Source organism: Triticum dicoccoides, chromosome 5B, assembly GCF_002162155.2.
Source record: "Triticum dicoccoides isolate Atlit2015 ecotype Zavitan chromosome 5B, WEW_v2.0, whole genome shotgun sequence".
In the NCBI taxonomy this organism is placed as follows: domain Eukaryota; kingdom Viridiplantae; phylum Streptophyta; class Magnoliopsida; order Poales; family Poaceae; genus Triticum; species Triticum dicoccoides.
In genome coordinates this window covers 193322597-193343765 of record NC_041389.1, presented here as the reverse complement: position 1 = coordinate 193343765, position 21169 = coordinate 193322597, and positions in this window count along the sequence as shown.

Sequence of the window (21169 nt, the reverse complement as noted above, 5' to 3'; positions counted from 1 at the left end):
AAGTATCACTACGTCAAGAATTCACAAGGGCTGGAGCAATTCTCATGAAAATCCTGACATAAAGGGGGTGATACTCCAGGGTAGAACAGAATCAAAAGCTGGATTGCATCTGATCTGCGGAAGACAACTGCTTTGACCCAATCCTAGAAATGGATGAGGTAATGGAGTTTGTTTCTCCCAATCATTCTGAACTAGAATGGCTTGACGGACCACAAGAGTAATAGGCATCGATGAGCTCAAGTGCACAACTACTCTTGACTATCAATTGATAGACGAGGGTCGGAAGACAACTAAAGCGGGACACCTCAAAGGAACATACGGTTTTCTGAGTTGTGGATGCATAGATTAGTATGTTGAACCAAGTTCAACAAGTTTCTTCCGGATAACCCATGCAGAAAAGTAGAACTGGCAGAGTCGCAATATAGAATGGAGAACCCATTGAGAGCACTCCTGTCGTGATCTTTTGATCCAACAAACATCTGCCGTAAGTGGTTCATAGTATTTGGAAGAAGGGAATACCACGGACCTCGAGGACTAATGCAAAGGTTACTAATTTCCTAAAGGAACTAGCAACACTATCAACATGAGGTAAGTAGGGTGAATCTCGGGTTCAAAACCCAAGGAGTGGAATACCTACTAACTAAATGGCACCACGGGGTGCTTTTGAGAATAATGGCCAGAATCATCACACTAGAAACACAGATCATGGCTAGATCACTACATGATCCCCTAAAACACCTAGGGTCATAATAATAACTCCAACATATATATCGAGGTAATAGAATGCCTCAACTCAGCGTTTAGTGTGGTTAACCTGGCCAGAAAGGTCATCAAAAACAGAGGGAAGGATTTTGCAATTGCATCAGATTATTTAGAAACCTGGGATGACTTGGACAGCATAACGGTTGTAAATGTTCAAAAAGATTGGAGACATGCTACAAAAATGGTGGCATAGCCACTCAGAAGCACAATATCAAGGTCTCGAGATCAATAGTTAACATACAGAGGTAGAAACTGAACTGAGGCTTAAATCCAACAATTCTATAAGTCTATGGATTAGTCACACGTGATCCTGATAGAAGAAGAGAAAGCCTAGTTCCTTAACCCCATAGGAAAGATAAGATGACTCAGATCAGAGGGCATGAGGTATAAGGAGTAAAAAGAGCCTTACGTTCCATCCCACAATCAATTCCCCTACATATAACTAAAGCATTTCTAGACTCAACTTCGACCAGTTTGGCTTGGTAAACCTACAGGCAACCTGGCTCTGATACCAAAGCTGTCAGGACCCCGACTCAATGCCACATCGATCTAGCATGTAACACCTCATATCACTTTGCGGCCTCACGCACGGTATTCCCACGGGTGTCGCCTTACCTTTGCCCGGGACCGTTTGCGCCTTTTGGCACACGTATATGATAGTGTCGCTAGCATCCATATGATAAGGAGCCCGGGCTGACATGGCTAGTCGTAAACCCAAAGTGGCACAGACTTACAGGGACAGGCATCCATGACCCAGCATCAAACGTGTCGGTCATCAGCGAGCGAATCCAGGCTGTAGCACTGGGCTAACAGGACTCTGGTGAACCGGGCTGTAGCGGGCTAACAGGACTCCGGTATTCATCGCGTGACATTTCCCCGAAGGGACAGACACAGGAATGAAGAAGGACACATGCCGGCCAGCCTAAGTGTTCCGGAGCAGTAGCAAGCTACCATGGCTCGGTGGAAACACTAGGAGACATTTCCCGGTAAGAGGGGCTACTAAGGATAAACAACTAGATAGTCAGATCCCACACATACCAAGCATTTCAATAACATACACACAATATGCTCGATATGTGCAAATACAACATGGCATCACAACATGACTCTACGACTCAAGTATTTATTCATTAGGCTCCGAGGAGCGAGATAATACAAACATGGGTCTCACGACCCAACATTCAGAGCATACAAGTCAAAGCACAAGCGGAAGCTAACATGTCTGAGTACAGGCATCTAAAAATGAAAAAGGCTGAGAAGCCTGACTGTCTACCAGATCCTGCCGAGGGCACAAGATCATAGCTGAGGTAACAAGCTAAACATCGAAGTCCATGTGGAACTACTAGTGAGACTGAAGTCTCTCTGCAAAAACATAAAATAGGCAAACGTGAGTACAAATGAAACCAGCAAGACTTACATCAGAACTAACTACATATGCATCATTATCAACAAAGGGGGATGGTGGGGTTTAACTGCAGCAAGCCAGCTTTGACTCGGTGGCTATCCTGAAACTACGACTGCAAGTAACTCTTTTGAAGTGGCGCACACGAGTCCACATATTCACCAACCAATACACCACTATGGATCCACTCACGTCTCCCTACGAGAACGCCATCCATAGCACTCACACTTATCTTGCGCATTTTAGAGTATCCACTTTCACTTGTCTATGAACTGTACAGGCAACCCAGAAGTCCTTTACCGCAAACACGGCTATTCGAATAGATGATGTTAACCCTGCAGGGGTGTACTTCTTCATACATGTTTCCACCACTTAGCGTCTGCACACGACATGTGCTCGGCAGACTTCAAGCGAAAGCCGACGTGGGTGTAGACCATGACCTACCTAAACACTCAAGTCTCTAGTCCAGGTTTATCGCCTATTTGGGTTCCATCCATGAGGAGATCCGGCCGGGGTTTCGCTCACAGCCCCAAACGATGTGAACAGGGTTCCGTGACACCAAACGGGCGCCCGGTATACCCGGCCACGTGCCTACCGCATCACAGCCCACCCCTCCGGTCAGCGCTGCGCACGGCCTCCAGCATACTACAAACACCAGAAACTACTTGCAACTCCTGGACAAAGGACAAGGGTGAATAAGAAGTCGAGCGGGGTCATATTTCAGGGCCCAATGCATGGTAGTAGCTGAATCATGGATCACAAACACAGAACTCAGTTCCTAAGGACGGCTTCAATGAGACAACCCACCATGTACTCCTACATGGCCTCTCACCGATACCTTTTACCAAATTGTGTTCACACACTTAGCTCACACATAGTAGGACATGTTCACACACCTCTGATTCATCCCCGATGAATCAGACCTGACTCAACTCTAAGCAATAGCAGGCATGACAAACAAACATGAATGAGTAGGCACAACAGGGCTCAAACAACTCCTACTCATGCTAGTGGGTTTCATCTATTTACTGTGGCAATGACAGGTCATGTAGAGGATAAAGGGGTTCAGCTACCGCAGCAAGTAACAAATATGTCGTTGTTGTCCTAATGCAATAAAAGAGAGCAGGAGCGAGAGAGTGGGATTTTATCGGAATGAACAAGGGGGTTTTGCTTGCCTGGCACTTCTGAAGATAGCATTGAGTCTTCATCGGTGTCAACGATCACAACGTCGGTGCAACGTCTACCGAGGGGGAACAACACCGACAAACAGAGAAGAAACACGATCAATGCAATGCACAATATGATGCATGCTATGACATGGCAGTAAGAATGTGTTTTGGCTAATGCAAGCTAGAACAGATTGAGATGAGTCCATTTGAACCAAAGATTCAAATGCAAACCCATTTTAAGAGGTCATAATAGTGCATTAACTTGTTTCATCTAAAAAGCAAGGTTAATGTGTCCTAAAATGCATGAAACTAGTACAGATGGATAGATTGGATTTTTCTGATCATTTTTCATATATAATTTGTTTGATTTGGAGCTACGGTTGATTTTCTATGATTTTTAGAAGTTTTGGTTATTTTCTGGAATTTCCTGTATAAAAATAAATCCAGAAAATACTTATTGCGTCAGCATGACATCACCCTGATGTCAGCAGGTCAACTGGGTGCCTCTAGGTCAAACCTGACCAGTAGGGTCCACTGGTCAGTGACAAGTGCTGGTTAGTGACACTGACAGGTGGGTCCGGTCAACGCCCACGTCAGCACGGTCAAAACTGATGCGTGGGCCCTCTGTGGTTAGTTAAACATACCAGGAAATAAACTAAGATTAATTAAGGGCGTGGGGCCCAGCTGTCAGTGCGAGAGACGGTTATTTAGCAGGGTAATTAGCCCCTAATGACGGTGCCACGTCAGCACGCCGGAGTTTCGCCGGCGGCGACCAAAACACGGCGGAGGCACACTGGAGTGGCTCGGGTTTCGCCTACAGGCCACCGTTTGCCGCGCGGAAGGGTGCATTCGAAAGAGGGAAGCTAGGCGCATCTGTGGGTGTCTGTGGTTTGAGCGGGGGTGGACGGAGTCAACGGCAGCGAGCTCTTTTGCGGCCACCGGATTTCGGATGTCGAGCGTTTCGGCGTTGCAGTGCACCAGGGGAGGTGCTGGTGTGTTCTACGTGCTCCTGGTGAGGTATGGAGCATAGTGCCGTGCTCGGAAGTGAGCTGCGGTGGCCCTGGCCTCGTCTGTGTCATCACCGGCGGCGAGGAGCTCACGGCTCCGGTGAAAAGAGTGGCTAGGGTACGAAAACGAGCGCGGCGGGGAGGGGGGAATGGTGGTGGAGCTTACAGCGAATCGAGAGAGGGTCACAGCGAGCTCGGGGAAGGCCTGGGGTTGTCGGGCCGGCGGGCGCGATCGGTGGGGGGGGCGAGGGGGGGAGAGCCAGGGGAGGGGGAAGAGCTCCAGGGAAAGAGTGGAGAGGTGCAGGGGGTCGTGGCCGTCTGCGTGGCGCGGTCGGGACGGGGAGGAAGCATGAGGTGGAAGCAGGAGGTGGCGTCTGGTGCGTGCGCGGGCGACACGCCTCTGCCAGTAGGCAGAGGTAGATGACGAGGGGGAGGAGGTGGGCTGAGCCAGCGGGCTGGGCCGCCAGGTGAGTTTCCTTCCTCTCTCTCTCTCCTTTCTCTTTTGTTTTCTATTTTTATTGCTCTGTTTTGAATTAGTAAAAATGCTAATTCATTTTTAAAACTCCTGAGACAAATTGTGGACACTAGTTGGTTTATTCCAAAGGCCCACAAATTATTCCAGAATATTTGGAGCAATCTGAATATATATATATAGAATTCAAATGCCCCAATTCAAATTCATTATGATTTAACTCAAAAATCTGGAAATGACCTATAAATATATTCATCATTTTTGGCAGAGGTTTTCACCTTTATCAGAAATCATGAACATTTCCAAAGGGCAGTCTGGTTCATTGAGAAATTTATTTAGTAACCCTAGTTGGTTTAGGTGGTGCTGGGGGTTTTGAATCATCCCCATTTCAATTTTTTGTAAAGTAAACATGATGCATCACCAAATACTAGCACTAGTGTATTGCCAGAAGCTAGGGATGTGACACAGACCCCTGCGCGCATAGGATTTAGACCGCCGTGCTGACCTCTCTGCTGTGCCTAGGTGGGGCTGCGACGTGTTGGTCTTCCGAGGCCGGGCATAACCCAGGAAAGTGTGTCCGGCCAAATGGGATCGAGCGTGTTGGGTTATGTGGTGCACCCCTGCAGGGAAGTTTATCTATTCGAATAGCCGTGTCCCTCGGTAAAAGGACGACCCGGAGTTGTACCTTGAACTTATGACAACTAGAACCGGATACTTAATAAAATACACCCAGACAAGTTCTACAGACAACCCGGTGATCGCTTTTCCACAGGGCGATGAGGGGAGGATCGCCGGGTAGGATTATGCTATGCGATGCTACTTGGAGGACTTCAATCTACTCTCTTCTACATGCTGCAAGACAGAGGCTGCCAGAAGCGTAGTCTTCGACAGGATTAGCTATCCCCCTCTTATTCTGGCATTCTACAGTTCAGTCCACCGATATGGCCCTTTACACATATACCCATGCATATGTAGTGTAACTCCTTGCTTGCGAGTACTTTGGATGAGTACTCACGGTTGCTTTTCTCCCTCTTTTCCCCCTTTCCCTTCTACCTGGTTGTCACAACCAGATGCCGGAGCCCAGGAGCCAGACACCACCATCGACGACTATCCTACTACACTGGAGGTGCCTACTACTACGTGCAGGCCGCTGATGACGACTAGGAGTAGTTTAGGAGGATCCCAGGCAGGAGGCCTGCGCCTCTTTCGATCTGTATCCCAGTTTGTGCTAGCCATCTTATGGCAACTTGTTTAACTTATGTCTGTACTCAGATATTGTTGCTTCCGCTGACTTGTTTATGTCGAGCACTTGTATTCGAGCCCTCGAGGCCCCTGGCTTGTAATATGATGCTTATATGACTTGTTTTACTTTTAGAGTTGTGTTGTGATATGTTCCCGTGAGTCCCTGATCTTGATCGTACACCTTTGCGTGCATGATTAGTGTACGATTGAATCAGGAGCGTCACATCGCACCTCAAGGGTTTTGCCGGAACCCTAAATTCGACAGATACCTTCTCCCCGAGGTATGGGCTAAATTGATAGTCGCATTACTAATAGCAATAATCTTTTATAACAAATTTTCTTGGAAAATAGTAATGCTAAGAAAAGTATGCCTCATCTATTAGTAATGTTGGTGTGCCTATTACCGCAGAAATCCCTAATCCAACTTTACCTATTTCATCGGCGCCTCCCTTGGGGATGAATTTTTATCCTAGCCCCACAAATCAAATTGTTGATGCACAAGAAGAAGAAGAAGAAGAAGAAGAAGAAGAAGAAGAAGAAGAAGAAGAAGAAGAAGAAGAAGAAGAAGAAGAAGAAGAAGAAGAAGAAGAAGAAGAAGAAGAAGAAGAAGAAGAAGAAGAAATCTTCAAAATCAAGAAGAAGAAGAAGAAGAAGAAGAAGAAGAAGAAGAAGAAATCTTCAAAATCTTCTTCAAAGTCTTCGTCAGAGTCTTCATCTCACAAGAAGACCTCATTAAGCAAGGCTCATGTATTTATTGGCAAGGAAATGGATTCAGAGGAGGAGTCTGCCTCTAAGGAGGTGGAGGTGGAGTCTCAGTAGGAGTCTGATTCAGGTATGGCAAGCCTATCTCTGGCATCAACGTTCGTCGGAAAGTCTATCTTCAACACTAAAGACAATGGTCGCAGCGTTGAAGCCAAAGCTGATGATGATGATGATGACGACGACTCTACTCCTACCTACTGCTTCATGGCACGTGGTGCCAAGGTAATTTCACACGATGCCTACTTTCAAACCTCTAGTGAAGATGACTCTGAATGCGAATCCAAACCTAGCTATAAGACACTTGCTAAAATTGCAACAGAGGAACAAACTGCTATGGAACATATTCAAAAGTTGCTAGACAAAAGTGATGACATGTTGGACGCGGAAATGAATCGAACTCAGTCCTTAATAGAAGACATTAAAAGTCTTTGCGTTAAGTATGAAGATCTTGAAAGTCGTCATGAAACTCTCTCAGGCTCTCATGAAAAGCTTTCCTACAATTATCTTCAAAGAAAGCAGGATCTAGAGAAACTGAGAGCGTCTCATGAATATCCTCAAAAGGAGAACGATTCACTACTCGCCCAACAGATCAGTACTGCTCAGGTCGAATTTGTTCCACCATGCTTAAAGTGTCTTGAGCGCGACAATGTTGTCTCTATTGATGAATGTTCTATTGCTTATGATGTTGCAATATCTTCAACTGCTGATGTGGTAACTAACCCCTCTACAGAGGATGCCACTACTATTGCTGATGAGAATGCTAGGTTGAAGACGTTGCTTGAGACTGGCATGTACAAAAGCCTCAAAAGGTATCAAACTTTGTGCGATGTCCTCAAGAAACAGATTTTGAATTGAAACCCTAGGAAAGAGGGTGTTGGGTTTGAGAGAAAAATGAACATTGATGGTTCATATTGGACGCCTGAGCAGTACCCCAAAACCACTTGGGTTGCTGTTAAGGATCCTTCAGTTGACCCATCCATGTTATCTGGCTTCACTTGTGCTAACCCAATTTTTGTTGATGAATCCTTTGATGCAAACTATAAACTGTTTAAGAATCAGAATGGTGAACTGTTTGCCAGGTACATTGGTACTAACTGCAGGAATGGTTCACCCCAGAAGAAGATCTTGGTGCCCAAAAGCTGTCTTGAGAAGCTTCCTGTCAATGTCATCATGACACCACCTGGGAAGAAGACAAACCCCCGACCAAAGGCGGCATATGGTCCAAAGGCTTCATACAGACAGAGGACCACTCATGGTCACCCTAACGCTAATGTTTTGTAGGAGAATCGCTATGAGACTCATGAATATGAACGTGTTTCCTCTAACCGCTATGTTCACAAAACTAAGAACTTTTCTGCATATTCTTATGAGTATTATTCTCCTCCTGCGAAGCTATTTGCTAGGGCTCCCAAGCCAAAGTTCTCAGATGTTGCACTTAGACTCATTGCTTCTAAGCCACCCCTGAAGATGTGGGTGGTTAAGAAGAATTAACTTTTCTTGCAAGGAAAGCCGGAAAGCAAAATCTTCCGATGACAATGCTGGAGACCTAAAACATCTTGTGGGACGCAAGATAAAGTGCTCCAGTGGTCTTATCATGTATTTCATCCCAGGGTTCCTTGACGAGTAGCCTATCATGCCAAGAATTTAAACTTTGGTAATATGCTTGTTCGCTACATGTTTCTGCTTCACAATACTCTTGGTGAAGCCTATCCCGCTAACTTCACTGTAGGGTACAACTCCAAAAGCAACTGAGTGGATTATGGACAGCGGCTGCACCTACCACATGACTGGTGATCGAAGTTTTATTATGGATTCAACCCTGCGTCCATCTACTAAGAGCCACATCACATTCGCTAACACTGGTAAAAGAAAGGCATTGGGTCTTGGTAGAGTTGCTATCTCAAAGGATCAGCACATGGATAAAGTGATGCTTGTTGAATCCCTTGGTTACAACTTAATGTCTATGTCAATGCTCTGTGATCTGAACATGATTGTGATATTTGGAAAATATCATTGTCTTGTGCTAATGGAATCTGAAAAATCTCTAGTCTTCGAAGGCTATCGAAGAGGTGATATTGTCGGTTTCAAAACCGCCGGATCTTGGGTAGGGGGTCCCGAATTGTGCGTCTAAGGCTAATGGTAACAGGAGGCAGGGGACACGATGTTTACCCAGGTTCAGGCCCTCTGTATGGAGGTAATACCCTACTTCCTGCTTGATTGATCTTGATGATATGAGTATTACAAGAGTTGATCTACCACGAGATCGTAGAGGCTAAACCCTAGAAGCTATCCTATGGTTATGATTGTTGTTGTCCTATGGACTAAACCCTTCGGTTTATATAGACACCAGAGGGGGGATAGGGTTACACAGAGTCAGTTACAGAGAAGGGAATCTACATATCCGAATTGCCAAGCTTGCCTTCCACGCAAAGGAGAGTCCCACCCGGACATGGGACGAAGTCTTCTATCTTGTATCTTCATAGTCCAACTGTCCGGCATAAGCATATAGTCCGGCTGTCCGAGGACCCCCTAATCCAGGACTCCCTCAGTAGCCCCTGAACCAGGCTTCAATGAGGATGAGTCCGGCGCGCAGATTGTCTTCGGCATTGCAAGGCGGGTTCCTTCTCCGAATACTCCAAAGTAGATCTTGAACACAGGAATCGTGTCCGGCTCTGCAAAACAAATTCCACATACCACCGTAGAGAGTACAATATTCCACGAGTCTAATCTGCTGGCAACTTTTCCATAGCGTGACATCACGCCGTGGCCCGGTCATTATTCGAACCGTTTTCTCAACCTGCTACTACACATCTTGCGAGGCGGTTTTATTGGCACGTCTTGTCAAAGCAGAGATCGTGTCCCCTTATCATGGGATTCTCATCAATACGGGCGTGGGTAACCCAACCGCGCCATTAGCATGGCGCTTTGGGAATAAGCGAGTTTCTAGGGCAAGTGGGGAGGCACATGACTACCGCCTTTATAAGGAGATAAGGATTCCCCTTTTTCACCCATGCCTTCTTCTTCTTCCGCCTACTCTCTTTCGCTCGAGCTCCAGCGCCCAAGCATTCGCCTTCTCCACCCACAAAGGCATTCCGAAAATGTCCGGATCTGGAGCCGGAGGCAAGTGGATGGCCTCTACCGTCCAGGAGAAGGATATTAAGAAACTTCGGGAGGCCGGGTATGTGGCCAAGAAGATCGGACACCGCCATCCGACAGCGGGACAGATTGTCCCTACTCCGGAACCCCACGAGAGGGTTGTGTTCCTCCCTCACTTTGTCCGCGGGCTAGGGTTTCCCCTCCACCCATTCGTTCGCAGCCTTATGTATTACTATGGGATTGATTTTCATGATCTATCCCCCAATTCCTTCCTCAACATCTCGACATTCATTGTCGTGTGCGAGGCCTTCCTCCGCATCTCTCCACACTTCGGATTATGGCTGAAGATTTTCAATGTGAAGCCCAAGGTGGTGAACGACGAGCACGCCAAGTGCGGAGGAGCCACGGTGAGAAAGATGCCCAATGTCACATGGCCATCAGGTACTGTCAATGATTTCGTCAAAGGGTGGCAACAACAGTGGTTCTATGTCACTAAACCATGCGGCACAAAATGGGCCGCGGCTCCCGAATTCCAATCTGGAGCTCCATTCCGGCTTATGTCCTAGCCCAAGAAGGCCCTGAACTGGTCTTCGCCAGACGAGCTGGCGGTGCTCCAGGCGCGTATCAAGGGTATGGAAGACAAGAACATCAAACTTGTCGACATAGTCCAGGTGATGTTAGTTCGCCAGACTCTCCCTTGTCAACGCAGGGCTTGCAATTTATGGGAATTCGACCCGGCCAAGCACCAGACCCTACAAGGGTTCTTTGACTCATCGCACGAAGACATCTGGAAGGTGCTCTTTAAGTCCAACAAATCGTGGCCGGATTCAGCTGAGGACTGCGGGTACCAATTGTCCCGACTCGCGAGTTCGGTAAGTCTTCTTATCTTATCAAGTCATATGCTTTATCTGCATAATCCAAGGGAAACGCTTAATGTATTTTCCAACAACTCTCCTAGGGCTGGACGAAGAAGGCAGGGCGGATCTACTGCCCGGCCCCGCTACCAGAAGAACAAGCCGACCCACTTCTGACAAAGATGTTGGTCCTGACGCCTTATAAGGCGCCAAAGAAGAAAGCCAAGAAAGAGGCCAAAGAGACCAGGGGCGGCCTTCATCGCCAGGGTACTTCGAACCTAGTATCTGAAGACTCCGAGGCCCGCTCTTCCTCCAAAGAGGACGAGGAAGAGGAGGAAAGCTGATCCCCCCTCCAACGAGGGGGGGAAAGAAAAGGACGGCCTCCACACACTTGGAGGCTGAATCACCTAAGGAAAAAATCCCCTTTCCGGATGAATCCGCCATCGCCACCGACAGCAGCCCAGAGTGGGATCCCAGGCTCCAGCCCCTGGTTAAATCGTGAGTATATAAAACCCGAACACGTTTGTATATCCAGACTCACTATCGTATAGCGTTTAACGCATTGAGTCATGCCTTTTTTGCAGTCCGGCTAGGTCCCGCACCGAGCAATCCTCATCAAAGGATTCACTGGGTTCGGACGCTATGGACAGCGGGACTCCCCCGACGGCATCCTCCGCAAAACACGTGGACGACACCGAGGTATCGTCCCAAAGGGACCCAGGCCAAGGAGGGGCTCGGGAGACCGTCAAGGCAGCGCCAGAGGGTCAAACCTCAGCGGCCGGACACACGGGGGAAAAGGCCCCCATGACACCAACGGCGGGGGCTATCTTGAATTTGGCCTCCAGCCGGACACAGTTCCGGAGACCAACACGGCTCCGGAATCAGGTGGGCAACCTCCCTCGACAGAAGGGGGTGCGCCCGTTCCACCGGCAACCTCTGCCCAACCAAAGGTGTTGGATACCTTATCAGCAATGTTGAAGAACGCTTCCATCGTTGACGAACATCGTGCCCTTATGGGTGCGGTGATTGAGAAGATTCAGTCTGTCGAAAGCGGGCTGACTGAAGCCTGCCTCAGCCTTATAACGGGCTTTGAGGTATGTTGTGAGGTTTTAAAGAGTGTCATAGTATAGATAGTAGCCCCTGATACACTGTTTGGTGTTCGGAAGGAAAAGCCGGACAGAGGATCAAATATATGTTCGCAGGAGACTTACCTTGTAGTACCTCTCCCTCTTTTGTTTTTCTAAGCAGGCGTCTGTAGTGACTGCCACCTCTCATACTCCGGAAGTCTCCGGACTGAAGCAGAGTCTGGAGCGGGATGAAGAAGAGCTCGGCCAAGTGAAGAAGCAGTTGAAGGATAACCAAGGTATGCAAAAAACCTTGTTTGCATTTAGTACGAATGAATAATTGAGTATGACAAAAAAAATTCATGATGTGCTCTAGGAGCGATGGCCGAAGTCGAGCCTCTTAGGAAGGCAGTGGCCGAGGCCGAGCAGAAGGCGGCCAAAGAGCAGGCCCTTCGTGAAAAGCACGAGGCCAGGGTTATTGAAGTTCTGCAAGAGCTCCAAGAGGCCATGAAGAAGTGCGAGACCTTGGAGCAGAGTTTAACAGAGAAAGAATCCGAACTCACCAAGGCTCGTCAAGCCACACACAATGCCCGGGGCGAAGCCCAAGGCACCCTTCAGGAAATCCAGGAGGCCAGAAAGATTGCGGCGGGTAAGGATTTTTCTTTGCTAAGCAAATATTTGAAGGAAGAAAATCATGTTACTAATCCGAATTCGGATTTATCCAGGGGTGTTTGCAGAACTGTCGTGCAGCGTATCTGATGCCGCACAATTTTACCGAGCCGAAGAAAGGAGCTCTACGGAGAAGCTATTCTGGTCGCAATATCTGGCGCCAGAGCATCTAGTGCCCTTTGCCAATCAACTGAAACAGCTGATCGAGCTGTATAGGGCGGCCGAACTAGCCATGAAGAATTTAATTATCTGGCTATGGCCCGCCGAGGTGATTCCCAGCAGCTACTTCGGGCTCGTGAAGCGGCTTGTAAGTGCCTGCCCTTGACTTGAAGTCATCAAGCGGTCGGTCTGTATGGAAGGTGCACGAATGGCCTTTGCCCGAGCCAAGGTGCACTGGGCGAAGATGGATGCCGTAAAGCTGATGACCGAAGGACCGCCTGCGGGGAAGGAGCACCGCAAGCCCGAGTTATATTATGACAGTGTCCTGAAAGGATATTATATTTCCATGAATACATTCATGTTATCCTTTGTAATGTTGAACAAGGTCATTTATACAATATAATGCCTGTTATTTGGAAAATTTTACCTCCTGTGCGGCCGTTTTATACATTAATCCTGAGAGTTGGCCAGTCGTTGGCTTTTTCCCCCATGTAGGAAGTACGGGGGTGTTCGGTATAAACCTGAACACTCTTTACCCCAATTTTGGGTCCTTGAAGGAGGTGTTCGGCACAAAGAACCAGGCAATAGGACTATAAGGCTTTATCACCCTCACTTAGCCATAGGAGTTTGACAAAATAAAGGTAGGCGCAGCCCCTGGTGTTTGGAAGACCGCACTAGGGGCTCTATAAGCACCTGATTGGGAGAAAAAGGCCGATCCATCGCACGCTGCATTAGTTATCGCATAATGCGGAAGAAATCCTTAAAGATATTGTAACCTCTCGAACAGCTGACCAGCTCTCGCCGCATCATGATAGTCAGTTTTTGGCTTTCTCTACTGAGGTGCTCGTCCGGAAGAACCGGTACACAATCGCAGTAGTTCTCCCTTTACTACCCTAGCCGATATAGCGGAACGTAGGGTAGCAAGCACAGGAACCGGGCAACCCAACTATTGACCCAAGACATGATTTGGAGCCAATGCATATAATGTTATAAGTTCGGGGTGCCGAACGACTGTGAGGGTGTTCAGACTTTGTTGCCGTATTATGGGTACAACGAGGCCCCTGGCATATTAAGGCATACCATAGTGTACGACTGCCACTTGACAAAAAATATCAATAAGAAAGAACAGCAAGTAAGCGTCAAATAAAGCCGCATGTTGTAATTGAATAATACGTCGGGGCGTACGAATACAAGTAGTGCGATAAAAAGAAATATGACTTCAGAACCTGCTGAGACTAGGGGGCTGTGTGCGGATCCGGGGAATAATCGGATGATCATCAAGGGGAATATCAAAGGATTCCCTTACGAGTTCGAGCTGTTTCCCTCCTTGGTATGTTTATCCCTTCATAGGTATGGTCGCTAGGTTGCCAATGATGGCCTATACAAAAGTGGACCTGCAAAGAAAATGCAAAAAATGTTTGTGTGCCACGGAGCGGTTAAGCCGCATTGTGGGGCCTAACCTAGCTTTGCCTCCGCCTATCGCCGAAGTGGTTAATTGAGCTCTTGACGAGCTGGGCTATCATGTCGCGGAGTAGTTCGGACTCTTTTGACGGTGTTCGGGAGCCTGGCTGTCGAATGAAGGTTCGGTTGAAAAAGGCAACTCTGTGCTTCTACTGCTAAGGTGACGGTGTGCTCTTCGGTACGGAGGGAGCGTTCAGCTTTGCCATTAACTATTATGACGCCGTGTGGACTGGGCATCTTGAGCTTAAGATAAGTGTAGTGTGGCACCACGTTGAGTCGAGCAATTGTGGTTCGTCCGAGCAGTGCGTGATAGCTGCTGCGAAAAGGGACGATATCAAAGATTAACTCTTCATTGCGGTAATTATCCGGGGGTCCAAAGACTACTTCTAGAGTGATGGAGCCTGTACAGCGGGCCTCAACGCCTGGTATGACACCTTTAAAGGTGGTTTTAGTGGGTTTGATCTTTGAAGGATCGATACCCATCTTGCGCATTGTATCCTGATAAAGCAAGTTCAGACTGCTGCCTCCGTCCATAAGGACTCACGTGAGGTGGAATCTGTCAATTATTGGGTCAAGGACTAGTGTAGTTGAGCCGCCCTGACGGATATTGGTCGGACGATCCTTGCGGTCAAAGGTGATCGGGCCGGACGACCATGGGTTATATTTTGGGGCGACTAGCTCCGTTGCGTAGACGTCCCTAAGTGTGCGTCTCCGCTCCCGTTTGGGAATATGGGTGGCGTGTATCATATTCACCGTTTTAATTTGCGGGGGAAACTTCTTTTGCCCTCATGTGTTCTCGCCCGCACAGAAGCGGGTCATGAGTGTCGTGAGGGCTGCCATGGACTTCGACTTCTCTTGGCCGAGGTGTCAAGCGAGCCACTCATCCCGGATGTTATGCTTAAAGGCCGCTAGGGCTTCGGCGTCCGGACAGTCGACGATTTGGTTCTTTTTAGTTAAGAACCGAGTCCAGAATTTCCTGGCTGACTCTCCGGGCCGTTGGGTTATACTCCCTCCATTCCAATATCTAAGGTGTATTATTTTCAGCACGTTAACCAAGTCACATAATTATGTACTATTTAGGACAAAATTACCCTTGTCTAATTCATAGATTAGTGGCAATAAATCATTTAGGCTAGGAAAAGAAGAGATACACACAATCAGGAGAGAGATAGTTTCCTTTTGTTTCTCTACAAGGAGAGATACATGCAATCAGGGGAGATATACTTTCCTTTCTCTGGAGGGTCAAGATCGGAATTACGAGGAATTAGAACAAATGCACCTTACATTGTGGAATTTTATCAAAAAACAAATACACTTTATATGAAGGAACGGAGGGAGTATGACTTAAGTCATCAGCGTCCGGTGGTCGCACATAAGTGCCCTGAAAGTTGTCAAGGAATGCGTCTTCCAGGTTCTCCCAACTGCCAATGGAGTTTTCCGGCGGACTATTCAGCCAGTGCCGATCTGGTCCCTTGAGTTTTAGTAGGAGATACTTGATGGCATGGAGATCATCGCCGTGGGCCATGTGAATGTGGAGAAGGAAATCGTCAATCCATACCGCGGGATCTGTTGTCCCATCATAAGGTTTGATGTTTACGGGTTTAAACCCTTCTGGGAATTCATGCTCCATTACTTCATTAGTGAAGCATAGGGGGTGTGCGGCGCCTCTATGCCGGGCTACATCGCGACGCAGTTCGGATGAAGCTGGTCTGCTGTATTCGGCCCAAACGGATTTGTTTTTAGTATATCCGGTGTGGCGGTCATCGTCATGTGTGGGGGCGTGCGCCCGTGATCCGTAGATCGATCTTGACTGTCCTGCTTTGTTTTCCAATTCGTCTCGCAGGTCATGCGTGTAGCCCCGGGCCTTCGTGTTTCTATTCGTTCGACGACGGGGTGCGGGCTGGTGTTCGGACTGATATGCCGCTTTGTCTCGGCCATGAGGTGGTCGGTCAGCCGTATCCTGTGCTGGTAGTATAGGATCTAGTGCCTCGTCCTCGAATTGAGGTAACAACCTGCGCCTCGGGTAACTTTTGGTTGGGTGCTCGAGTCCGTATTCCTCGGCCGCCAGGACCTCACTCCATCTATTAGTGAGGAGATCTTGATCAGCTTGAAGCTGCTGCTATTTTTTCTTCAGGCTCTTCGAAGTGGCTATAAGCCGGCGCTTGAAGCGCTCCTGCTCGACGGGATCCTCAGGCACGGTAAATTCTTCGTCTCCGAGGCTCACCTCGTCTTCGAAGAGGGGCATGTAATTTTCATCCTCCGAGTCTTCATTCATGGCCTGTTCATCAGGGCTAGCTTGCCCGTCCTCCTGTCCGGCCTGTTCGAAGCTTGGCTGGGCGGGATTGTTTTCATCTTCGGCATCATCCGGAGTGCTATTGTCTCTTGTGCCGGTATCGCTGTTTCTACCCTGGCGTGGTTTAGAGCGGTGCCGCTGACGTCGGCACTTTGGCTGTTTCTCAGGAGGATTATCCTCTGATGCATCCTTTTGATCCTCGCCATTGTTTTCTTTGGGTGTGTCCACCATATATATATGTCATATGATGAGGTGGCAGTCCAGCGCCCTGTGGGCGATGGTTCCTGTTCTTCTCCGGCATCGTCGTCCATACTGTCGATGTCTTCAGAGTTGAAATCAAGCATGTCGGTTAAGTCGTCGACAGTGGCTATTAAGTGGGTGGTGTGTGGGTAACGAATTCCTTCGTCGTCTGCTTCCCACTCAAGCCAGACATAGTTCGTCCAAGAGTCTCCCGACAAGGAGAGAGATTTTAATGAGTTTAGCACGTCGCCCAAGGGCGAGTGCTGAAAGATGTCCGCGGAGCTGAACTCCAAGATTGGTGCCCAGTTAGATCCGATGGGCGCGGATACACGCGGTTCGAAGCCTATGGCCGGAGATGAGTCTGAGGTTCCGATGACACAGACCTCATTGGAAGTGAAATCTGTGTTCGGCTCTATCACCGTTGAGTGTGCGGCTTCCGTGGCGGGGTCCATCCTCCCATCCTTGGATGGCACGATCTGCACTGGATCTAAAGCCAGGGCAGCTGCAGGTGAGATCTCCTGAACACCGTCCGATGGCAAATCTAGGTCATGCTCATCGTGGCTGTAGGGTGCACCTGTCATGGGCTCGAATCCGTCGAAGATCAAGTCTCTGCGGATGTCGGCAGTGTAGTTCAGGCTTCCAAACCTGACCTGATGGCCAGGGGCGTAGCTATCGATCTAATCTAGATGGCCAAGCGAGTTGGCCCGCAGTGTGAAGCCGCCGAATAAGAAGATCTGTCCGGGGAGGAAAACCTCACCCTGGACCGCATCATTGTAGATGATTGAAGGAGCCATCAACCCTTATGGTGATGACACAGTGGAACTCTCAATGAAAGCACCAATGTCGGTGTCAAAACCGGCGGATCTCGGGTAGGGGGTCCCGAACTGTGTGTCTAAGGCTAATGGTAACAGGAGGTGGGGGACACAATGTTTACCCAGGTTCGGGCCCTCTCTATGGAGGTAATACCCTACTTCGTGCTTGATGCATCTTGAGTGATATGAGTATTACAAGAGTTGATCTACCATAAGATCGTAGAGGCCAAACCCTAGAAGCTAGCCTATGGTTATGATTGGTGTTGTCCTACGGACTAAACCCTCTGGTTTATATAGACACCGGAGGGGGCTAGGGTTACACAGAGTCGGTTATAGAGAAGGGAATCTACATATCTAAATTTCCAAGCTTGCCTTCCACGCAAAGGAGAGTCCCACCCGGACACGGGACGAAGTCTTCAATCTTGTATCTTCATAGTCCAACAGTCCAGCATAAGCATATAGTCTGGTTGTCCGAGGACCCCCTAATCCAGGACTCCCTCAGATATGTATATGGTAGATTTCTCAGTAGGACCACATCTTGCCGTATGTCTTCTAGCAAAGGCTTCAAAATGCTGGCTATGGCATCGACGGCTAGGACATGCGGGCATGAGGAACCTTTACACTCTCGCGAAGAAGAAGCACATCATTGGCATGGAGGGAGTCAAGTTCAAGAAGGATCATCTATGTGGTGCTTGTGAAGCTAGAAAGATGACTAGAGCCAAGCATCCCTCGAAGACAATCATGACTACCTCACGCCCCTTCGAGCTGCTTCACATGGATCTATCTGGCCCTGCTCACTACTCTACCCTTACTACTACTGCACATCTCTATGGCTTTGTTATCGTTGATGATTACTCAAGATACACCTGGGTGCACATATTTCTCTATAAGACTGAAGTGCAGGATGTCTTCAGACGCTTCGCAAATCGGGCCATGACGAATTATGGCATCAAGATCAAGCACATCCGGAGTGACAATGGCACCGAGTTCAAGAATGCAGGCCTTGACATTTATCTTGATACCTTGGGCATCACACATGAGTTCTCTGCTCCTTACACACCTCAGCAGTATGGCATCATGGAGCGCAAGAACAGAACACTCATTGAGATGGCGCGAACGATGCTCGATGAGTACAAGACTCTAAGAAAATTCTGGCTTGAAGCTATTCATACTGCATGCCACATCATCAACAGAGTATATCTTCACAATTTCTTCAAGAAGACATCTCATGAACTTCTAACTGGTAAGAAGCCAAATGTCAATTACTTCAAAGTCTTTGGTGCTAAGTGTTGGATCAAAGATCCACATCACACGTCTAAATTCACAGCGAAAGCACATGAAGGTTTTGTGCTTGGTTATGAAAAGGATTCGCACACCTACAGAGTGTTCAACCTCTTTCATTATATAGTGGTAGAAACAGTAGATGTGCGGTTCGATGAGACTAACGGCTCGCAAAGAGAGCACCTGCCAAATGTGCTAGATGAAGCTACACCAAGTAAAGCTATCAGGTTGATGGGTACGGGAGAAATCATACCCACAGAGGAACAAGCTGAGGATGAGATTATCATTTCTGCACCTAATCAACCTGAAGACAATGCTCAATCCAAAGCCAATGTTGAAGACGAAGACAACAGTCAGTCAGATCAAAATCTTCGTCCAGCTCATCCTCGGGTTACAAATGAAGTACAGATTGAGAAGATCATTGATAACATCAATGCTCCTGGCCCTCTCACTTGATCAAGAGCTACACAACTAGCAAACTTTTGTGGTCACTTTGCCTTTTGTCTCTATATCTGAACCCAAGAAAGTCGAAGAAGCCTTCATGGAACCTCAAATGGATTCAAGCTATGCAAGAAGAGCTTCAACAGTTTGAATTGAATAATTTCTGGGAGCTTGTCAAACGTCGTGATCCTCGCAAGAACAATGTCATTGGCACGAAAGGGATCTATTGCAACAAGCAAGATCACCTTGGACAAGTTGTCAGAAACAAAGCTTGCCTCATTGCTCAAGGTTACACGCAAGTGGAAGGAATAGACTTCGATGAAACCTTTGCTCCTATGGCTCGGCTTGAAGCCATTCGCATACTGCTGGCTTATGCCAACCATCACAACATTCTTCTGTACCAAATGGATGTGAAGAGTGCCTTTCTCAACGGCAAAATCGAAGAAGAAGTGTATGTCACTCAACCACCTGGATTTGAAGATCCTAAGCATCCTGATATGGCGTACAAACTCAACAAGGCACTGTATGGCCTCAAATAAACACCTTGGGCTTGGTATGACACACTCAAGGAATTCCTGAAGAGCAAAGGCTTCAAACCTGCTTCACTAGATCCCACTCTCTTCACGAAGACCTATGATGGTGAATTATTTGTGTGTCAAATATACGTGGATGACATTATCTTCGGATGCACTGATAAGAGATACGGTGATGAGTTTGGATACATGATGCAAGAGCAATATCAGATGTCCATGATGGGGGAGCTGAAATTATTCCTTGGTCTTCAAATCTGTCAACAGTGCAATGGCATCTTCATATCGCAAGAAAAATACCTTAAAGATTGCCTGAAAAAGTTTAGAATGCAAGACTGCAAAGGATACACGACGCCAATGCCAACCAAAAGTCATCTCGGCCCTGACGACAATGGTAAAGAGTTCAATCAAAAGGTATACCACTCCATGATTGGTTCTTTGCTCTATTCATGTGCATCTAGGCCAGATACTATGCTTAGCGTTTGCATGTGTGCCCGATTCCAAGTGGCACCAAAGGAGTCGCATCACCTAGCGGTGAAGCGAATACTTAGATATTTGGCTCACACCCCAACACTAGGATTATGGTATCCAAAGGGCTCAACATTTGATCTAGTTGGATATTCTAATGCTGATTATGCTGGTGACAAGGTTGATCACAAGTCCACTTCAGGAACATGTCACTTTCTTGGACGATCTCTTGTTTGTTGGTCTTCAAAGAAGCAGAACTGTGTATCACTCTCCACTGCTGAATCTGATACATTGTTGCTAGACCATGTTGTGCTCAGCTTCTCTAGATGAAGCAAACTCTCAAGGACTACAGCATCAATATGAAGAATGTGCCACTCTTCCGCGACAATGAAAGCGCCATCCAGCTTTCCAAGAATCCAGCTCAGCACTCGAAGACAAAGCACATCGAGATTAGTCATCACTTTCTCAGAGATCATGTCAACAAGGAAGACATTGATATCATTCATGTCAACACTGAAGAGCAACTGGCTGATATCTTCACTAAGCCCTTGGATGATAAGAGGTTTTGCAAGCTACGGTGTGAGCTAAATATCTTAGAATCCTCAAGTGTCCAGTGAATGGACACATATCCTAACGCTTATGCATGTTGATGACTTAGATGTGCAACACACGAAGTAACGTATTTCTTCAATCAATGAAGACTTGCCCTCTGAGTGTGAATACATTAATATGGAATTTGACTTTGGAGCACCACGATAATTGTGCACCGTGTCTGGGTCTAATACTTCCTATACGGTGGGTAACGCCACCACCACAACTTTTCGAAGATTTTCATTTGGCATCATGACTACATTATCTTCGCTTTTGGATTGTCTTCAACATTGGTTTATCTTCAAAATCTATATCTTCGCAATGTTGATTTGTCTTCAATGATAATTATATATATATATATATATATATGTGTGTGTGTGTGTGTGTGTGTGTG